This window comes from Mobula hypostoma, chromosome 27, assembly GCF_963921235.1.
Source record: "Mobula hypostoma chromosome 27, sMobHyp1.1, whole genome shotgun sequence".
NCBI lineage: Eukaryota > Metazoa > Chordata > Chondrichthyes > Myliobatiformes > Myliobatidae > Mobula > Mobula hypostoma.
In genome coordinates, this window is record NC_086123.1 from 8468125 (window position 1) to 8483334 (window position 15210).

The window sequence follows — 15210 nt, forward strand, 5'->3', positions numbered from 1 at the left end:
ACTGCGATGTGTTGAGGTCAGGATCAGGCTAGCCTTCTTTGGCCTCTTGAGGTAGACCCACTCTCACTAAACCAGGCAATTATCGAGGCAGATGGTTGATTGATCGGAACTTCTAAGTCCTCTATCGGTTCTCCTGAGGCAAGGGCATCCTTTAGTTCGCCTCAATGTCCACGTCTATATAAATTGAGCAAGGCCACCCTGTTCCAGCCACTTTCCTCAGCCAAAGTCCAAAACTCAATAGCATAGCCAGCTGCTGAACGTCTACCTTGACACACCTTCATCTGACAGTACAAGGCTCCATTAACACAAGCAGGATGATGGAGTGCCCTCTTCACAGCATCCATAAATTCCTCTGAACCTCAGCAAACCTCCGATCTCTGATCCCAGTGTGTGGTGGCCCAGGCCAGGGCTCTCCCGGTCAATACAGAGATCATGAAGGACACCCTTCTGAGCTCCATAGGGAAGAGGGATGGCTGGTCTTCAAACACCTATGAACACTGAGTGAGGAGACAGCAGCAAGAACCCAAGTCGCCGCTGAAACTTTCCAGGGTTGGAAGATGGACTGACTGAACAGAGCGACTGATAGCCTTACCCAAGCGACCTTGGCTTCCTCCTTGTGACAGCTGGTGCACAGCGACCTGGGGGTTGTGTATCTCCAGGCTCTGCCAGGAAATTTTCTCACTGTGGCTAGCCACAGCTGACGAGAGGCTCTGATATCCTGCTGGGTCCACATTAGGCTTAATCGTACTGTGACAAGAGACCAAGGCGAGGATGGTTAAGACCCAAGTGCCGAGACTAGAATCGAGACACAAAACAGAGTTCTAAACTGGACGCTAAATGAGAAGACAAAATTGAGCAACGAACCTCAGTGCAGGTGTGCCTTTAATATTAAAATCCTGGCGCCAAAACATGATCGCCAATTCGCAGGGCGGTCCAGAATCCTTAAAGGGGCCAGGCCAGCTATTCATATTCTGGAAAGTTAAGAGCGCCTGAAGCCCGGAGGCTGGTGTGGCTGGGTGCGTGTTGTAACAGTAACAGTTAGCTGATAATTCCCTATTACTTAAATTTACGCTGGGCTACATTGGAGTACTGCAGGAGCCCGAAGGCTGACAAGTCTGGGCGGGAAAGTTTAGAGAATTTGGGTCACACTTGCTTTAGTGATAGGTATTTGTTTTGAAAAACAGGTTGACAGTCTGGAAAGGAGAACCATGGTCAGGAAGCAAGGGCAGTGCGGGTGGGGTGAGGAAGGAGGGTTTTTTTTGGTCTCCGCAGTGTAAAGGAGACTTACCTGTGTGCAGAATTAAACTGACAGTACAAAAAAATGTGGAGGGTCTTAGTGGATCAGGCAGCATCTGCAGAGGGAAGCAGACAGTTGTTGTTCATGTCAAGACTCTTCATCGGAACTACTCTGGATTTCTTGCTCCAGATATCAATATCTGCAGTCTCCTGTGTTCACCTCCCCCCACCCCCCCCCCAGCAAACCCATTGTACAAAATGCTGGCGAGGCTACATTAACAAAATTGTGCTCAGTTCTGATTGCCCTGCTATGGGAAAGATGCCATTCATCTGGAAAGAGGGATCGGGGAGATTGACGAAAATGTTGCCAAAACCTGAGGAACTGAGGTATGGAGAGAGGTAGAGCGGGTTGAGACTGCTTTCCAATAAAGAGCAGGAGAGTGAGGTGTGATCTTAATAGAGGTGGATAAATTCATGAGGGACATAGAATGTGTGGTGCTTTCTTTCAGATTTGTTAATAAAAAAACAGCAAGATATAAAGTGAAAGGAAAAGTAATTAATGGGGGCCCGATGGGCAAATTATTTACCCAAGAAAAGTGTTTGGGGCCGGTACATTTAAAAGGCACAAACATGGATAGGAAAGGCTTACAGGGATAGTTTAAATGGGAATTTTGATCGACATGGATCAGTTGGCGGACGGACCGATTTCCGTGTTGTGTGATCCTTCCTTCACTTGGCAAGATGCTTCGAGCCCCTGGTCGCATACAGGGAGGCAGGGGATGCTGGTCGCATACAGGGAGGCAGGGGATGTCTCTGCTGCGGCGCAGAGCGGTGCTGATCCGCTCCCACTGGTTGGTCCTCCAGCCAGCTGGCATATTGCCTGCGCGGGAAGAGGGAGTGCGTCCTCTCTTGCGACACGTCTGAACGCTCTTTGGCGGCGGGGAGGCGCGGTCGAGCGGCCATATTAGTGGTGGCGGAGAGCGGCGGCTGGTTCGGGGCTGGAGTGGGGTTAAGCGTGCGACGATCCGGGTCGGAGGGCAGCCGGAGGCGAGGACGGCCCGCTGCCAGCACGGCCGGTGAGTGTGCGGGGCCCGTCCGCGGTCCGGACGCATCCCGAAGCCCGGGCGGGCCGGCGGCTGCTCTCAGCCGCCGTGTGTTTATGTGGAGGGAGGAGGAGGAGGAGGGTTGGCGGCGTTTCCGCCTGCGCTGTCTGGCCTTCACCAGGAAGTCGGGTCGCGCACCCTCTCGGGGTAGGGAGCTGAAGGGGTTACCGAGCCGGAGTGGAACTGTCAGCTCGAACGGACCAGCCCGCTGCGGGTCGGGGATCGCTGCGGAGGGGCATTCTCTCTGACAGTCCTATCTGCTGCTTCCTTAAACCCGGTAAAGCATCGCTCACTCGGCAGGCCGGGTGCGGGATTTCGATAAGGTCTGATCAGGGGTGGGGGCGTTGAATAGTCGGAGGCGGGTGGGGTTGGGTTGGGGATCGGGTTAGGCTGGGTAGGGGGTTGGGGGTTGGTGGGAAGGCCCATGAAAGGATCTGATGGGCAGAGGGTGAATGGAGCAGGGTGTGACAGGGTGGTAGATAAGGGATCGTGGCAGGGGACAGAGAACAGTAGTTTGGGCTGAGGGTGGAAGAGTGGACGCAGGTGGAAATAAATGACAGAAGGGCAGTGGAGGATGAAGGAGTAGTTGGGGAGGAGTTGACAATAGCTGGTATGGTGGAGAGAATGGGTGAGGCATGGTGGGGTAGGATAGAATGGCAGCATTGGTGGTGCAGGAGAGAGTTGGTAGGGTCAAGTTTGGTGATGTTAATGAGAAGGAGCAGTGGGGTTGATTTGGATGAGGCGGCAGTAAGGGAATGCCATCTTCCTTGAAGTTCTAGTGCTTCCGATTATTGATACCAAGCTCGGGTCTGCAGTTGTGGTGGGTGGAGTTTGCTTATAGCCCAATCTTTTTATTCTACCTATTGCTATTTGCTTATATAATTCTTGACAACCCCTGGACTGGGCAGCCGGTATTGGCAACAGGTAGCAGCACTATATGGTTATTTCCCTGTAATTGAGAGTGACTTTTTGCTACTTTAACTATTCCCTCCCACCCCCCACCCCCCGAGTCTGCCCAACAGTACTTTGGGTTAGTGCCGACTATACTTTGTGTGACTTCTGCAAGAACGCTCCATGCATTCTTCAAAAGACTCACTTAAGTAGAAATATCACCAGATTTTCAACCCTCTATAAATTACTTGAAAAGTATCAGATTGGATGGTACCTCCTGTTAGTATTGAACTTGTACTATACTTGGCTAGTTGGGTCTTGATCCATCTGACACATGAGGGATGACCTAACCACAAGCCGTCTCAGAATCTTGCAGGGTGAATGGGTGAACTTGTGTACGAAAGGAATTAGTTGGATATTCAGTGGTCATGCCACTCCTCATCTGAAGTCCTTTTCCTTTGGGTATACTTTTTGTTTTGCAATGCATTGGAACATAAAAAAAACAGTACAGCGCAGGAACAGGCTCTTTGGCCCACAATGTTGTGCCGAACCAATTAAATTAGTAATCAAATGGCCAACTAAACTAATATCTTCTGTCAACACTGTCTATATCCTGACATTTTCCTCACATTCATGTGCCTATCTAAGTCTAACCATATCTGCCTCGACCATCAAGCAGGGCAGTGTATTCCAAGCACCTACCGTTCTGTGTTTTAAAAAATCTCCCTCACACACCCCCCCCCACTTTGATATTACCCTCTCTCACCTTAAGTGCCTGTCCTCTAGTATTGGACATTTCAATCCCGGGGTGAGGGGAGATGCTGTCTGCTCTATCTATACCTTTCATAATGTTAACACACCTCAGTCAGAACTTCCCTCAGTCTCTGCTGCTCCAGTTTTGATGATGAAGACTTCTCTAGCTTTGGAGCCTCTCTTTATTCTATTTGTAGTTACTTTCCCTTTTAAATATTTTGAATGGGTCATGTATCCTGTCAACTGTAACAGCAAAAAAAGTTAAACATAGTTCAATATTAGGACTTCTAAAAATCATTTATTAGAAAGATTATGAGTGTAATTAATGCCGAAGAACTTCAGATAATTTTCTCTTTCTAATCCATGGCACTTGGGAGAGCAGTTTTGTATTTAATGGTTCCTTGTATCTTCATTTGCCATGTTGCTCTTCATTATCATTTGATGGCACAATAATATTTAGGTGGAATGTCATACTGTCGAGTATATTTGAATATTTTATCTGCATTACGACATCCATGTTGAAACTAATACTAATGTTAGGCTGCAAATGCGATAAGTATTATGTCTGTGCATGATTGTCTGTAGACATGAGCTTCAGTGTCTCTGAAACAGCAATATGATGGAACAGGCAGATGTCCTGCTGACGAATGTTGATGCAGACCAATGTGAGGTGGTGAATTGATTAGGAAAGGCAACATAAAGTAAATCATTGAAAAAGAATGCAGGTGCAGTGTGACTTGAAGGTATGTGTGTACAAACCAATGAGTGCAGTGGGCCAGGTTGAGAAAGTAGTCAGTAACATGAAGTCCCCCTTGGTCTTTAAAAGTGGAGGCATTGCGTATGACAGTAGGGAATTTTGTGGTGAACTTTATTGAAACAGTGGCGTGGCCTCAACTGGAATAGTGTGTTCGATCTGGCAGCCACATTGCAGGACATTAGAGGGTATCCAAATAAGATTTTTTTTACAGACTAGTTCCATTGATTAGAAAGACTGTCCAAGACTGCAACAGTTTGCTTTTCTGTGAGGAGATTTGATCCAAGTATATAGAAATAAGTGGATAATGGAAAGATGTTTCCTTTGGAGTGATTGAGGTCTTGAGATAATGTGTACAAAACAAAGCTGGGAAGAACTGGGCATATTAGGAGGAAAAGATTTTGACGCTATGTGGTTGGTATTTGGAATGCCTTTCTCTCCCTCTGCAACTAGATCCTTGACTTCCTCATTGGGAGACCACAGTCAGTGCAGACTGGAAATAACCTCTCCTTGCTAACAATCAACATTGGCGCACCTCATAGTTGCATGCTTAGCCCCACTGCTCTACTGTATCTACATCCACGACTGTGTGGCGAGGCACAGCTCAAATATCATAAATAAATTTGCTGATGACATAACTATTGGTGGCAGAATTTCACATGGTGACAAGGAGTGAGATAGATCAGCTGGTTGAGTGGTGTCATTACAACAACCTTGCACTCAATGTCAGAAAGACCGAGGAATTGATTGTGGACTTCAGGAAGGGGAAGTTGAGGGAACACACACCAGTCCTCATCGAAGGATCTGCAATGGAAATGATAATTATTTTTAAGTTTCTGGGTGTCAACATCTCTTAGGATCTATCCTGAGCTCAGTATCTTGATGCAATTACAAAGAAGGCATGACAGCGGCTATATTTCATAAGGAGTTTGAGGAGACTTGGTATGTCACCAAAGACACTCACAAATATCGACAGATGTACTGTGGAGAACGTTCTAACTAGTTGCATCACCATCTGGTATGGAAGGGTCACTGCACAGGAACAGAAAAAGCTGCTGAAAGTTGCACACTCAGCAAGCTCCATCATGAGCACTATTCTCTCTAGCGTCGAGGACATTTTCAGAAGGCGATGCATCAAAAAGGCAGCATCCATCATTAGGGTCTCCCATCACCCAGGACATTGCTCCCATCAAGGAGAAAGTACAGGAGCCTGAAGTCACACACATGCTCACTGTTTCAGGAGCAGCTTCTTCCCCTCCTCCCTCAGATTTCTGAAATAGACAGCGAACCTGTGTTTACTACCTCACTTCTTTTGCTTGCTTTTTGAACTACTTATTTTATATAATAACGTTTCTTATTGCAATTTATAATTTTTATTATGTATTGCAATGTACTGCTGCTGCAAAACAACAAATTTCATAACATGCCAGTCATATTAAGCATGATTCTGTCTCGGCTGGTCCTATTGTGACTTTCAAGAAGAAATATGATGAATGTATTCTGCGAAAATGAAGTATTTGCAAGGCTATATAGGTTTACCTCTTTGGTATGTCTTCCTGCTCTGCATTTTTTGCAGCTTCTGTTTATCTATGCTCTCACTCCCTAACTGCTCCCATTCACTCATTGACCTTGTTTACAGCTCATTCTCACAGTTACCCTGGTTTTACCAGATCAGAGATATTTTCTTTGTCTTTTCCAGTTCTGCCGAAGAGTCTTCAACCTGGAAATTTATCTGTTTCACTTTCTATGAGTGCAGTCTGATCTGCTGCATGTTAATTCTGTTTTAGATTTCCAGTTTCTGCAGTTTGCTTATGATTTTTCATTTGCAGAGAAAGGGCTGGGGCAATGAATTTGAGAGGAGCACAAGTAGAGAACTGTCACATTAATGACTGAATGGCCAGACTTGCCTCCTTCCATAAGGCAATGAAAGGTGGTACTATAGAAGTTACTGCAGGTAGTAGTGCCACATAGTATACTTTATTATCCATGCATTGAAGTTGTGAATTCTTGAAGAAAATAAAAAAGTGCAATGACTAGAAATGTAAAAATCAAACTAAGTTGTGGAAATGCTCAGCAAGTTGAGTGACTTCTACACAAAGAGAAAGAGTTGAAGGCCCTTCATTAAAACTCAATTCCTGATCTTATGATAACGTGCATTGTTTCCAGAATGGATACCTTGATGCAAAAGGTGATTATTTAAAATTACTGTATGTTATATTTTAAATTGCTTTTGCTTCACTTTCTCCCCCCCTCCCCATTCCTAAGGGGATGTGTTAAATGTTTAAGTAGGTTATTTGATCCAATCTGTATTTATTAGCCAAATTGAGCAGATTGTTTTAATCACTATCCACTATGGCTCAGTGGGTAATACTAGCTTCTGAGTCAGAAGGTTATGCATTTTAATTCCTGTCAGAGATGTGAACATGACAATATCGACTGACAGTCCAGTGCAATTCTGAGGCTTTGCTGCATTTGCTGCATAGCTGGCTTCAAATAAAATGCTAACTGAGATCCCATCTGCTCTCTTGGGTAGATGTATGTAAGAGATTTCTGGCACTATATCTGAAAAGAGTAGGGGATCATATCCTCAGCCACCTATTTAATGTTTATCTCTCAATCAGCATCACTAAAAATATAATTTATTGTGTCATCATTACATTATTTGTATCATCAAATATTGACTGTTTCAGTTCCTAATCTGACATTGCATTAAAACATGCATACTTATTTGTCTAGTGCTCTGATGAATCCTTAAATCATGAAACCCATTTAATAAAAGCATTTTTATATAGCTGTCTTTGTGTAAAATTGAATGTGCCAAAATTTCTGTGTCAGTCGTTAATCCTTGACATTCCACAGTTTCACAATGGCAAATTCTTCATGTGACTGAACTGGAGGTTTTTTTAACATAGTACTTTGTTTTTTGTATTGATAAAACACAAATGCTAAATGCACTTGTAAAATTGAACATTTATCATGTATGCTCCAAATGAGTTGGTGGCTCATTGACAAAGATAGCCGTAATTTAACTAGGGTGCCACAAGTGGTATGGTGGTAGACAGACTAGTTACAGACTGTTCAGGATCGTAAAGAGATAGTGAGTAGACTAAGTGAGATCTTGGAATGAGAAAAGACTGGGAATTAGATAAATTATAAAAAATATTATCTGTTAATATATTTATGTTAATGTTATTTTATGTGCTGTATGTGATATATGTATTCTGTTTTACACCTTGGTTCCAGAGGAATGTTATTTTGTTTAGCTGTATCCGTGTGTACAGTAGAATGATAATAAACTTGAATTTGAACTTTTTAAAAGTCTCGTACACAATATAATATTTTATTAAGTTTTTCCAACATTATCAACTTGCTAAACATACTTGGGTATCCCTTTAACCTGTTTGCTCTAATCTTTTTGCTGTTTCACTGCTCCACTTCTGTTCACAGTACATTTGCTGCTTGCATTTTTTGAACCAGAATGCATTCATCATCCTCTTGTTAAAATTTATCTGCTAGGATCTTCGATTGGTAGATGTGATAGTCCTTGAAAAATCAGTCTTTTGATGACCCTGCCAAATAATATGCAATGAGTGCTTGCACTTGAGTTCTGTCCAGCTGTGTTGAGTATCTAGCAGTTCTGAGTTGCACATCATCCAAGTTTTAGACTGATTACATTTATTATATCAATTTTCTTATACATTGACCATTTTTTTTGTCTTTTCATATCACTACCTTCAAAATGGCAAAAGCTAATTATAAAGTTCCAGGTTTATTTTGGGGTGGTCTTAGGAAAATTTAGAAAGATAATGTATTTATGTAGTGGTTCTGTTGTATGTAGCGTTGCAAAGTATTTGATTCAAAATCAATTATTCTGATGTGTAACTGCAATTATTCAGGTAATATAGCAAGAGACATACAAGGGGGAAGTTCAGAAATTTGCAACATAAATGTTAACAGTTATCCTGGATGTTTTGGAAAGTTCTTTTGCAATAGCATGCTGGGATTTGGTGGGTTAAGTCCTTGGTGTTCCATTGTTGGAATGGTTGCAAGTCCCAGACTTTCTCAAGTGTATTGTTGAATATGGAAGCTTGTGGAATTTATCAGATCACTGTGCTGTTTACCTCCACGTAGTAAAATAAATTCTCCGGAATGACCTTTGAGTTTTTGCACTGGGTTGGATCTGGGAGTATCTGAAACCCAGTGATGTTAAGATTGTAAACTTTCAGCTGAGGAGGCAAAGATCAGTTCTTTTCAAAAAGATAATATATACTCATTAGCCATTTTATTAGCAACAGGAGTGAAACCCACTGTGATCTTCTACTGCTGTGGCCCAACCACGTCAAAGTTTGGTGTGTTGTCTGTTTGAGATAATCTTCTACATGCCACTGTTCAAAAGTGAGGAGATCAGTAGTTTCTGAGATGCTCAAACCATCCTGTGTGGCACCAGCAATCATTCCACAGTCAAAGTCACTTTGATCATATTTCTTTCTCGTTCTGATGTTTGGTCTGAACAACAACTGAGCCACATGACCATGTCTGCATACTTTTATGTATTGTATTGCTGCCACATTATTTGCAGATTAGATATTTGCATTAATGATCAAGGGTACCTAATAAAGTGGCCACTAAGTATTTTGGTTTGATTAAAATGTTTAAAAAGTTTTTTCTTGAATCTTCAATTCACATTTTATTTTAAGATATTTAAAATACTCTAAACTTTTCACAATAGTTGAGGGTTGATTTTTGTTTTACCCCCAGCTTTGCCAGTCGTTAGGATGGTTCCAGAAGTGGGGCTCTGCAGTAAGGCCCAGTTGCTATTTAGGCCTTGGTGCTGGACTTTAGCTATTCTTTAGCTGTGACCATTGTAGAGTTAATTCTACTAGCAATGTACTTCTGTGTATGATTTTAAAATAATGATCTAATTTAAAAATACTTGAAACCTTCTAACTGCCTTTATCGTAATTGTATCTGCTGTGTCAGTGTTTCACCTCCTGGTGATGAACTAGAAAAAGTTTGAAGCAGATATGTAGGGTATTGCAGATGATGTACTTGGTAGATACAGTAGTCTTGCTTAGTTGCCTTCATATTGAAACTGTGTTGAAGTTATTGCATTGCTAAGGCTTTTATTTGTAAGATAAAAATGAAGTGTCTCTGAAAGAAACTTGTTTTTAACTTTTTTAACCTAGTGAGCACTAGTCAGATACTGGAGATCAAGTATGGCCGGTGTGTGTTTATGACAAAACTTTATTTTATCAGTATTCTCTGCACTGATCTGTAAAATGGGTACCAGACTATAGTAAATTATATTATTCCTTTATATCTTATAACATTCCGTATATTTTAGTTGACCTACAGTGTTTATCGTTAAACGTGGATAGTCGTGGATGTATACACAGTTTTTTTTAACTTCTGAGTTAAATTATGCTTTGAGCTTTTAATCATCTGTTTTTGAGATTATCCTTTGTCTAGTTATTGGTAGGCTCATTGAACAACCTTAATGTAATCAAGTGCAAGGAAGATAAAGCAATTCAAAAGGGCATTTTGAAAGACAAGAATGTACTTATACTGAAATAATGTCTTGTTTATATTAAATCCAGAGGTCATGGAATGCAAATGGAAAAGGATGAAATAGGCCAAGAAGAGGGAAAATATTTGAAAATATGAGAAATTGTGTAGTTTTACTTCTTTATAGAATTTGTGCATGAAGGTAGTCCAATGTGAAGGCAATCATACCAGACAACAAAATGTGGAGGGAATGTACAATGTCATACTGGCTTTTTTTCGGAATAGTTATATTTTCAGAATTTACTTTCTGAAGGACGAGATGTTATTACTGTTCTGCCCTGACTGTGTTCAATGAGGAAGTTGAGGGTCCAGTTGCAGAGGGAAGCACGGAGGCCCAGGTCTTGAAGATTATTGATTAGTACTGAGATGGATGATGGTGCTGAATGTTGAGCTGTGATCAATAACCAGCAGTCTTATGTACCTATTGGTCTTAGCCAGGTGCTCCAAAGCTGAGTGGAAAGCCAGTGAGATTGCATCTGCTGTATACCTGTTGTGATAGGCAAATTGCTGTGGGCCCAGGTCCTTGCTCAGGCAGGAGCTAAGTTTGGCCATGAAACATTTCTTAAAGTACTCATCATAGTAGATTTGATGTGAGATGGCAAAGAAGCACCAAATGGAATCATTTTGAAATGAGCTAGAACTAGACAACAGGGTGACCCGTTGGGGCACCCTTTGAGAGAAGGGTAGTGCAGTCTTATGTGACCAGAATGAACATTAAATTTTCCTGAATGCTATTGGTATCGCTTTGCTTTGGAAATTGAAGAAGAAAACCTCAGTTTATTAAAGAACAGCGATGCGTAGCAAGGCAAATATAGCTCCTCCTCGTTTAGTGAAGGACACTTTTGATAGCATCATTTCTGGTTGATCTGCCACCCTTGTGCCTCTCCTTGTCATTCTGGAGATGTGCAGTCCTATCATCCGCCGTCTCTTCATCTCTTCTGCTGTTTATTCTTTGTCTCTGATCTTAGAGACGTGCATTTCTCTGCTCCTTCGTCTGTCCTCCCTCCTCCTCCTGTGCCTGTTTTTTGTCATTCTGGAGACGTGCAGCCCTTTCATCCCCTGTCTCTTCATCTCTTCTGCTGTTTGCTGTTTGTTGTTTGTCACTGATCCTGGAGACCTGCATTTCTCAGCTCCTCTGTCTCTTCTTGTCTCATCATTTTTTGTCCTGACTCTTTGATCCTGGAGTCGTGCGGCCCTGCCTGACCTCATCCGATTCTTGTTCTCTCCCTCTCCTTGCCACTTCCCGACGATGTTTGGAGTCGTCTCTTGACCGTAATGTCCCCTTTCTCTTTCCACGCGGCATAATTAGGCTGACCATATTTTTTTTACCATAATGCTGGATAGAAGATACGAAGCAGTAACACCAAAGCCTCCCAGGATGCTGATTATTCTTGATGATATGGTTGGCGCTCTCCTAAATGGACGTGATATAGTCACTGCTGTCCTTTGACTGCAGCAAATGGTTTGATGGGTGTCTGGAAGTACGTCATTACCATAAGATTTAAGTATCTCTTATTGATGGGTGTCAGTTAGATCTGTCCCAATCCTGCACATGCTGATGGTGATTAGCAGAAAGTGACCCCTCAAAATAGAGCTGCCCTGCCCTTTTGCTCCAGTTGGTGTCGATGCTGTGAGCATCGTAAGCCGCTTCTGAGGCTGGCTGTGCGTATGCGTTGTGGTGTCGTGTTGCTGTTTCCATCATGGCTGACATCGGCTCTTGGGTGAAAGCGGAGCTGTTGATTTTGGCGAGTGAGCAAATTTTAACGAATATATAACCCTGAACCTTGCCTGCATTCTGTAAGTTACTGCATTTTAAGTCAATTTAGCCAAAAATAGTGCCGCTGTAATGCACCGTTTGCGCTAATTGGAGGTCACAAACAGACAAACAGAATATGAGAGTTTTAGTAGTATATAGATTGTTCAGTTTTCTGGAGCATTGGTCAGACTCCATCAGAATTTTGTATCAGATGACATGTTGTGGTTGGTTTGGATAGAATATAGTTTCAATAGAATATATGGGCTTGGTGGGTTAAATTGAGGATGGTTGTATAAACTGCGATGTATTTTCCAAAGTATGACAGAGATGATCTGGTTGGCATGTTATTATAGGAGACGAATCAAGGCCTTGGTGAGACCACACCTGGAGTATTGTGTGCAGTTTTGGTCCCCTAATCTTAGGAAAGACATCCTTGCCATAGAGGGAGTACAAAGAAGGTTCACCAGATTGATTCCTGGGATGGCAGGACTTTCATATGATGAAAGACTGGATCGACTAGGCTTATACTCATTGGAATTTAGAAGATTGAGGGGGAATCTTATTGAAACGTATAAAATCCTAAAGGGATTGGACAGGCAAGATGCAGGAAAATTGTTCCCGATGTTGGGGAAGTCCAGAACGAGGGGTCACAGTTTGAGGATAAAGGGGAAGCCTTTTAGGACCAAGATTAGGAAAAACTTCTTCACACAGAGAGTGGTGAATCTGTGAAATTCTCTGCCACAGGAAACAATTGAGGCCAGTTCATTGGCTATATTTAAGAGGGAGTTAGATATGGCCCTTGTGGCTAAAGGGATCGGGGGTATGGAGGGAAGGCTGGTACAGGGTTCTGAGTTGGATGATCAGCCATGATCATACTGAATGGCGGTGCAGGCTCAAGGGGCCAAATGGCCTACTCCTGCACCTATTTTCTATGTTTCTATGTTTACTGTGGAAATCAAAAGCATGAGGATATCTTGAATTTTTTAGACTATTTATGATTGAAATCAGGAGGCACTTCTACATGTTGTTGCAGAAACTTTGAATGATTCCTTTACTTTTTTCCACACCAAGTCTCGATTCCTAAAGACTGGGGTAATTGGGAACTTTAAAACTGAACAAGTTTTCTTCATAAATGGTATCCAAAATTAGTAGCATTTGTTGGAAAATAGCGCTAAGTGCAGATGAACCAGAATAAAATAGGCCTTTCTAGTTCCTCTGTTCAAAAATACCCAGTCTAGTAAATTGTGTAGGTCTGATTTTGAAATCTTTTGTCTATGCCAATATCCAGATGATAACACTTCTAGGTTGCATATCAATCTGAAGTTAAAACTATTCACACATCTTAATTGGTTAATAACTTCAGTTAGCCAGTATTTTACAGATTTCTACTTTTTTGAGTAATTAGTCTCATCTTTTTATTATTGTAATTTTCTTGTGTTTCATTATGATTTCACTGGGACACTAAAAGTGAAGTTCAAAGCCAAATGCTGTGATGGAATCCAAAAGTTCATCCATAAGGATATGACAAAAGAAGGTGGCCATCAAACTGAATCTTTCATTCAGTGTGACCAAGGTGTATCTGATCTTGTTTGAAGCTCCTGCCTCTTGCCATAGCTGATAATTCTTCTATAAATTAGCCCTTCTAGTCTTTGAGATGATAAAATAGAGTTTTAAGAAATAGCACAGGCGTTGAGACCAGTGTAAATTAGGAGGGCAGACTTGATGGTCTCCTCTTATTTTCTCATGTTCTTGTTCTTTGTGTGCAAATGGACAAGCAGTAATGATGTTAGTACTATGTTGCATTGAATGGATCGGCTACATCGGAGTTTCTGCTATTTTCTGTTCTGGTGATGGATCTTTGGCTCAAAATGTGAACTGTTTCCCTTTGCACAAATGCTGTTTGAGTTGTTGAATGTTTCCAGAATTTTCCGTTCAAACATTGAATTGTTTCTGAAAATTTTTTCAATTAATTTTAGTAATAGCTTTTTCCCTTTGCCATCAGGTTTCTGAATGATCCATGAACACTACCTCACTCTTTTTTACAACTACTTATTTTGTAATTTCTAGTAATTTCGTCTGCACTGTACTGCCAGAAAAAATAAATTTCATATCATCTAAGTCGGTGATAATTCTGATTCAAATTGCTATGGATCAAAAGGTTATTGTAAAAGTATCTTGTGAAGCACAGCTTTAAAAACCATTGAAAGCGCATGAAGTTGTATAGCAAGTTCATGGAAATTCTCTCAGTAAAGCAAACTGAATCCGTAGAACTGGCACACTAACTTGTTACCATTGAGCAACTTTTGTTCTCATTTAACCATCAAACACATTATATTCCTATTGAGCATGGTAAATATACTACTGTTGTTCAATCAGAATAAGTTTTTAATGATATGATTTATGTTTTAATTAAGACCTGTCTCTTGGTTACTAAAAGAAAAGCTTCAATCTTTTTTTCAGGACTTTGTGCACACATTTTAATTGGCTAATAACTTCAAACAGTTAGTATTTTGCTGATTTTTTTTGTATAACTGGTCTCATCTTTTAGTTATTGTAATTTCCTTGTGCAGATTTTAGAAATTTACTGTTCTTGTTTATAGCTGTTTTCTTTTAATGCCATTCTATAGTGGACTTTTTGCTAAAAAGAATGAATCGAATATAGTATCATAATTTAAACTTCCTGCTTTTGACTTGAGTGCTTTAATCTGATAATTTTGGTTTCTTGCCGGTTCTAACATGTCCCAATACACTCTAAACGATGCTTCATTGGAAGACTTTCCCTTTCCTCACCAAGAGTAAACAAGTCTGCACATTGTTTTGGTTTACTTCTTGTGTTTCAATGTCCTCAGTAGTAACAGGTTGTTTTTCAAAGTGTATGCAGCCCTATCTGCAGCAATGAATATTAGTCATATTTCCTGTACTGCTAAATTTACATTGGAAGCCTATTTTCAAAAAGATGTAATTTTGAGGAATGACTCCATTATACATTGTTACTCACTTGGAGCTGCTCTGTCAAAACTGTTATTATGTATTATTCTTCCCACTGAATCCAAATGTATTCCTATTCTGAGACCAGGTGAAAATGTATCCCACTCAACCACTGCTGGAATGAAAACTTAGATTTATATTGTAATGCCTCTGAGGCCCTCTGT

At 41.3% G+C, this 15210-nt stretch overlaps 1 protein-coding gene across 3 annotated transcripts in view; it reads left to right on the plus strand.

Annotated features, from left to right (window-relative positions):
• Positions 1–2168: 2168 nt before the first annotated feature.
• Positions 2169–15210, plus strand: part of taok3a (TAO kinase 3a) — a 112397-nt gene continuing 99355 nt past the window's right edge. For 2 of the 3 annotated variants that reach the window (XM_063034545.1, XM_063034547.1), the window contains exon 1: positions 2169–2312. The gene's annotated coding sequence lies outside the window, so the exon portion shown is untranslated. Of the gene's footprint in view, positions 2313–2469; positions 2617–15210 lie in introns of those variants that run through there. The other variant, XM_063034546.1, reaches the window with a different exon arrangement.